Below are 6,972 nucleotides of genomic sequence, written 5' to 3' on the forward strand. Positions count from 1 at the left end.
TAATCTAAGTTTTAAAAAATTAGACCTGGCCAGATAGCTAAGTTGGTTAGAAAATAGTCCCGGAGCACACAGAGATTGCCAGTTCAAGCCCTATCAGGACATATACAGGAACATATTGATGTTCCTGTCTCTCTCTCTCCATTTTTCTCTAAAAAATTGTAATTAAATATAGAAAAGAAGCTTTTTGTCTCCTCAAATCTACTCTTCTGATTTAATCTCCTCGCCTCAACTGCAGCCTCCACCACAAGGGTGTAAAGGATTTTATATTGCATGGGACACTTGAAGTCATGTCAACACAAAAACTTAAAAACTAAATTTTTCAATTAAAAAAGAAAGGGTGACCCAGAAACCCCCCAGGCCTTCAGCAGCAGCTCCTCTTCAAGTAGGCCCAATACATATCAGCTCCTTTGCCCGGTTGGGCAGTGACTACCTGCTTGGCCTAGACGCCAATATGAATCTGGCTGGGGATTTCCATGAGGCTGGGACTATAGGGCACAGCATCACAGCTGTCCAAGAGAACCAGAGCGTGCTGATCCCCTGAAGCTAGAGGCTATGCACAACCAAGAGAAGAAGATCAAGAGCTTCAACAAGTTTGCTTCCTTCATCAATGAGGTGTGGAGCCTGGAGCAGCAGAATAAGGTTCTGGAGACCAAGTGAAACCTCCTGCAGCAGAAGAAGACGGCTCGCAGTAACATGGACAACATGTTCAAGAACTACATCAACAACCTTCAGTGGCAGCTAGATACACTGTCCCAGAAGAAACTGAGGCTGGAGGCAGAGCTCGGCAACGTGCAGAGGCTGGTGGAGGACCAGAGGAATAAGTAGGATGATGAGATCAACAAGCACACAGAGATGGAGAATGATTCTGTCCTCATCAAGAAGGATGCAGATGAAGCTTACAAGGTAGATGCAAGGTAGAGCTGGAGTCCTGCCTGGAAGGGCTGACCAAGGGGATCAGCTTCTACAGGCAGCTTCATGAAGAGGAGATTTGTGAGCTGCACTCCCAGATCTCCACAAAGTTGTGGTGCTGTCCATGGACAACAACCACTCCTGGCCCTCATTACCAAGGTCAAGACCCAGTCCAAGGAGATTGACAACTGCATTGTGGCCAAGGCCAAGACCATGTACCAGATCAATTGTGAGGAGCTGCAGATGTCGGCTGAAAAGCACAAGGATGACCTGCATCACACAAAGACAGATTCTTGAGATGAACCAGAACATCAGCCAAACCCAGGCTGAGATCAAGGGCCTCAAATGCCATTCAGGCTGCCATCATGATGTCAAACAGCATGGAGCTGGCCACCAATGATGCTCAGGCCAAGGTGGCTGAGCTGGAAGCCATTCTGAGAACTGACAAGCAGGACAGGGCTCAGCAGCTACGTGAGTACCAGGAGATCGTGAATGTCAAGCTAGCCCTAGACATGGAGATTGCCACCTACTGTAAGCTATTGGAGGGTGAGGCAAGCTAGCTATAGGCTCCGATGCAGAACATGAATATCCATATCAAGACCACCAGTGGCTACTAAGGTGGGCTGAGCCCGAACTTCAACTACAGCCTGGGTTTCCAGGCCAACATGGGCTCGGGGGGGGGGGGGGGCGCTGGCTTCTTCAGCTACACCAGCACCAGATCCTCCATGACAGTGGTTGTGAAGAAGATTGAGACCCACGACAGGAAGCTGGTATCTCAGTCATCTGATATCCTGCCCAAGTGAATGACTACTGCAGTCCCTCCTGTCCTACGAGCCTGTGTGAAAGAAGTGTGCAGGGAACAGACAGCTTAGGAGACCCACCTGAGCTCACCCTTGGGGTGGGCAGTTTACTGACTGGGGGCTGCCTCTTACCCATGTCCCTAACTAAAAGCCAAATCAAGTGTTGTTTTTCCCAAAATACAGTTTCAGCTGGCTCTGCCAACCCCAAAAGAAAAATTAATATGGAATAAATTATTTAAGAAGCATACTAAAGAGTGGTGGAGGACGATCTCTCTTCGGGTGATGGGTATGCAACAGAACTAAATGACAAGATAACCTGGAAATGTTTTCTTTGAATGTATGTACCCTGATTTATTGATGTCACCCCATTAAAATAAAAATTTATTTATAAAAAAAAAAAAGAAGCATACTAAAAATTTTAATTATCATTATGTTTTAATGTTCAAATTTTCCCCTATATCCCAATATTTATTTTATATGTATAAGCCAGTTGGGTAATTTAAAAAGTTAAGCCTGACCGGTGATAGTGCAGTGGATTGAGCATTGGCCTGGACTCTGAAGGTCCTGGTTCAAAATCCCAAGGTCACCAGCTTGAGTGTGAGGTTGTCAGTTTAAGTGCAGGATCACCAACATGATCCCAAGGTCAATGGCTAGAGTTCAAGGTAGCTGGCTGGCAACCCAAGGTTGCTGACTTGAGCCCAAGGTTACTGGCATGAGCAAGGGATGGAGCACTCCCAGTCAAGGCATGTATGAAAAGCAATCAATAAACAACTAAAGTGACACAACTACAAGTTGATGCTTCTCATCTCTCTTCTCCCCCTCTTTCTTCCTGCCTGTTACTCTCTTCTTAAAAATTAAATTAAATTAAAATATATTCTATTTGCACACAAATGCTAATATGTCTTATTACTAATCAGAAATGTTCCACCAAATTTCAAATAAAGCCTGTAAAAATGGAAACCTTAGCTATAATTTTGCATCAGTTATAACTAAAAACAATTTAAACACCCACTGCGAATCTTCATTTATGCCTAGAAAACACATATGCTTATTGTCACTAAGATTAACAAGCCTACATAATAAAGATATTTAGAAGGGAAAATTGTAAGACAAAAAAAAAATTATAGTACATTTTCTTTTATTTTTTCCTTGATTAACTCTTTTTCATTATGAAATATTCCTCTTGATGTCTGGAATATTTCTATACCTTAAAGAATATTTTGTCTGATTACAATATAGCCACCTTATTTTCTAATGATCTAAAACAGTGGTCCCCACCCTTTTTTGGGCCACGAACCAGTTTTTTTTGTTTGTTTGTTTTTTTAATTTTACTAGGGTGACATCAATAAATCAGGTACATATGTTCAAAGAAAACATGTCCAGGTTATCTTGTCGTTCAATTATGTTGCATACCCATCACCCAAAGTCAGATTGTCCTCCGTCACCTTCTATCTAGTTTCTTTGTGCCCCTCGCCCTTCCCCTTTTCCTTTCCACGCCCCGTAACCACCACACTTTTATCAATGTCTCTTAGTCTCATTTTTATGTCCCACCTACATATGGAATAATGCAGTTCTTGGTTTTTTCTGATTTACTTATATCACTTCGTATAATGTTATCAAGATCCCACCATTTTGTTGTAAATGATCCAATGTCATCATTTCTTATGGCTGAGTAGTATTCCATAGTGTATATGTGCCACATCTTCTTTATCCAGTCTTCTATTGAAGGGCTTTTTGGTTGTTTCCATGTCTTGGCCACTGTGAACAATGCTGCAATGAACATGGGGCTGCATGTGTCTTTACGTATCAATGTTTCTGAGTTTTGGGGGTATATACCCAGTAGAGGGATTGCTGGATCATAAGGTAGTTCTATTTTCAGTTTTTTGAGGAACCACCATACTTTCTTCCATAACGGTTGTACTACTTTACATTCCCACCAACAGTGTATGAGGGTTCCTTTTTCTCCACAGCCTCTCCAACATTTGCTATTACCTGTCTTCTTACTAATAGATAATCTAACAGGTGTGAGGTGGTATCTCATTGCAGTTTTGATTTGCATTTCTCTAATAACTAGTGAAGATGAGCATCTCTTCATATATCTGTTGGCCATTTGTATTTCTTCCTGGGAGAAGTGTCTGTTCATGTCCTCTTCCCATTTTTTTATTGGATTGTTTGTTTGTTTGTTGTTGAGTTTTATGAGTTCCTTGCATATTTTGGATATTAGGCCTTTATCTGAGCTGTTCTTTGAAAATATCATTTCCCATTTAGTTGGCTGTCTGTTTATTTTGTTATTAGTTTCTCTTGCTGAGCAAAAACTTTTTAGTCTGATGTAGTCCCATTCATTTATTTTTGCCTTCACTTCCCTTGCCTTTGGAGTCAAATTCATAAAATGCTCTTTAAAACCCAGGTCCGTGAGTTTAGAACCTATGTCTTCTTCTATGTATTTTATTGTTTCAGGTCCTATATTTAGGTCTTTGATCCATTTTGAACTATTTTAGAACAAGGAGACAAACTGTAGTCGAGTTTCATTCTTTTACATGCAGCTTTCCAGTTTTCCCAGCACCATTTATTGAAGACGCTTTCTTTTCTCCATTGTGTGTTGTTGACCCCTTTATCAAAAATGTTTTGACCATATATATGTGGTTTTATTTCTGGACTTTCTATTCTGTTCCATTGGTCTGAGTGTCTATTTTTCTGCCAATACCATGCTGTTTTGATTGTCGTGGCTCTATAATATAGTTTGAAGTCAGGTATTGTAGTGCCCCCAGCTTCATTCTTTTTCTTTAGGATTGCTTTGGCTATTTGGGGTTTTTTATAGTTCCATATAAATCTGATGATTTTTTGTTCCATTTCTTTAAAAAATGTCATTGGAATTTTGATGGGAATTGCATTAAATTTGTATATTGCTTTGGGTAATATGGCCATCTTGATTATATTTATTCTTCCTATCCAAGAGCAAGGAATATTCTTCCATCTCATTGTATCTTTTTCGATTTCCCTTAACAATGGTTTGTAGTTTTCATTATATAAGTCCTTTACATTCTTTGTTATGTTTATTCCTAGGTATTTTATTTTTTTTGTTGCAATCGTGAAGGGGATTATTTTTTTGAGTTCATTCTCAAATGTTTCATTGTTGGCATATAGAAATGCTATGGACTTTTGTACGTTAATTTTGTATCCTGCGACCTTGCTGTATTGGCTTATTGTATCTAGTAGTCTTTTTGTAAATTCTTTGGGGTTTTCAACGTATAGGATAATATCATCTGCAAAAAGTGATACCTTTACTTCTTATTTTCTGATATGGATGCCTTTTATTTCTTTGTCTTGTCTGATTGCTCTGGCTAGAACCTCTAGCACCACATTAAATAAGAGTGGAAAGAGTGGACAACCCTGTCTTGTTCCTGATTTAAGGGGGAAAGCCTTCAGTTTTGTGCCATTTAATATGATGTTAGCTGATGGTTTATCATATATGGCCTTTATCATGTTGAGATATTTTCCTTCTATATGCATTTTGTTGAGAGTCTTAAACATAAAATTGTGTTGTATTTTATCGAATGTCTTTTCTGCATCTATTGTTTTGGTTTTTTTTTTACAGGGACAGAGAGAGTCAGATAGAGGTATAGATATAGACAGACAGGAACAAAGATAGATGAGAAGCATCAATCATCAGTTTTTCGTTGCAACATCATAGTTGTTCATTGATTGCTTCCTCATATGTGCCATGACCGCGGGCCTTCAGCAGACCGAGTAACCCCACCCCACCCCACCCCCCGCTCAAGCCAGTGACCTTGGGTCCATGCTAGTGAGCTTTTTGCTCAAGCCAAATGAACCCGCGCTCAAGCCAGCAACCCTGGTGTCTCGAACCTGGGTCCTTCTGCATCCCAGTCAGACGCTCCATCTACTGCGACACCGCCTGGTCAGGCCTCTTCTGCATCTATTGATAAGATCATGTGGTTTTTGTTCTTTGTTTTGTTGATATGGTGTATTACGTTAACCGTTTTATGTATTTGAACCATCCTTGAGATTCTGGAATGAATCCCACTTGATCATGATGTATTTTTTTTAATATGTTGTTGCATTCGATTTGCCAGTATTTTGTTTAGTATTTTAGCATCTGTATTCATTAGAGATATTGGTCTATAGTTTTTTGTGTGTGTGCTGTTCTTGCCAGGTTTTGGTATGAGGGTTATATTGGCCTCATAAAATGTGTTTGGAAGTATTACTTCTTCAATTTTTTGGAAGACTTTCAGTAGAATAGGAACCAAGTCTTCTTTGAATGTTTGATAAAATTTGCTAGTATAACCGTATGGGCCTTTTATTTTGGGGGAGGTTTTTAATAGCTTTTTCTATTTCTTCCCTACTAATTTTTCTGTTTAGGCCTTCTGCTTCTTCTTGACTCAGTCTAGGAAGGTTGTATTGTTCTAGGAATTTATCCATTTCTTCTAGATTGATGAATTTAGTGGCATAAAGTTTTTTATAGTATTCTACAATAATTCTTTGTATATCTATGATGTCCATGGTGATTTCTCCTCTTTCATTTTGGATTTTGTTTGTATGAGTTCTTTCTCTTTTTTCCTTGGTGAGTCTTGCCAAGGGTTTGTCAATTTTGTTGATCTTTTCAAAGAACCAACTCCTTGTTCTATAAATTTTTTCTATAGTTTTTCTGTTCTCTATTTCATTTATTTCTGCTCTGATTTTTATTATCTTCTTTCTTTGGATGGTATTGGGTTGTCTTTGTTCTTCTTTTTCCAGTTCCTTAAGGTGTGAAGTTAAGTGGTTCACTTGGGCTCTCTCTTGTTTGTTCATATAGGCCTGAAGTGATATGAACTTCCCTCTTATCACTGCTTTTGCTGCATCCCATAGATTCTGATATGTCGTATTGTCATTTTCATTTGTCTGTATATATCTTTTGATCTCTGTGCTTATTTCTTCTTTGACTCATTCATTTTTTAAAAGTATGTTGTTTAGTTTCCACATTTTTGTGGGATTATTTCCTCTTTTTTGCAGTTGAATTCTAGTTTCAAGGCTTTATGATCAGAAAATATGCTTGGTACAACTTTGATTTTTCTGAATTTGCTGATGTTGTTTTTGTGGCCCAACATATGGTCAATTCTTGAGAATGATCCATGTACACTGGAGAAAAATGTATACTCAGTCACTTTGGGATGAAATGTCCTGTCGATGTCTATCATATCCAGGTGCTCTAGTGTTTTGTTTAAGGCCAATATATCTTTATTGATTCTCTGTTTGGATGACCGATCTA

At 39.1% G+C, this 6,972-nt stretch overlaps 1 pseudogene; it reads left to right on the forward strand.

Moving 5' to 3' along the window:
- Positions 1–451: 451 nt before the first annotated feature.
- On the forward strand, positions 452–1,712 carry LOC136389319 (keratin, type II cytoskeletal 8 pseudogene; annotated as a pseudogene).
- Positions 1,713–6,972: the final 5,260 nt, after the last annotated feature.

Source organism: Saccopteryx leptura, chromosome 1 (assembly GCF_036850995.1).
Source record: "Saccopteryx leptura isolate mSacLep1 chromosome 1, mSacLep1_pri_phased_curated, whole genome shotgun sequence".
In the NCBI taxonomy this organism is placed as follows: domain Eukaryota; kingdom Metazoa; phylum Chordata; class Mammalia; order Chiroptera; family Emballonuridae; genus Saccopteryx; species Saccopteryx leptura.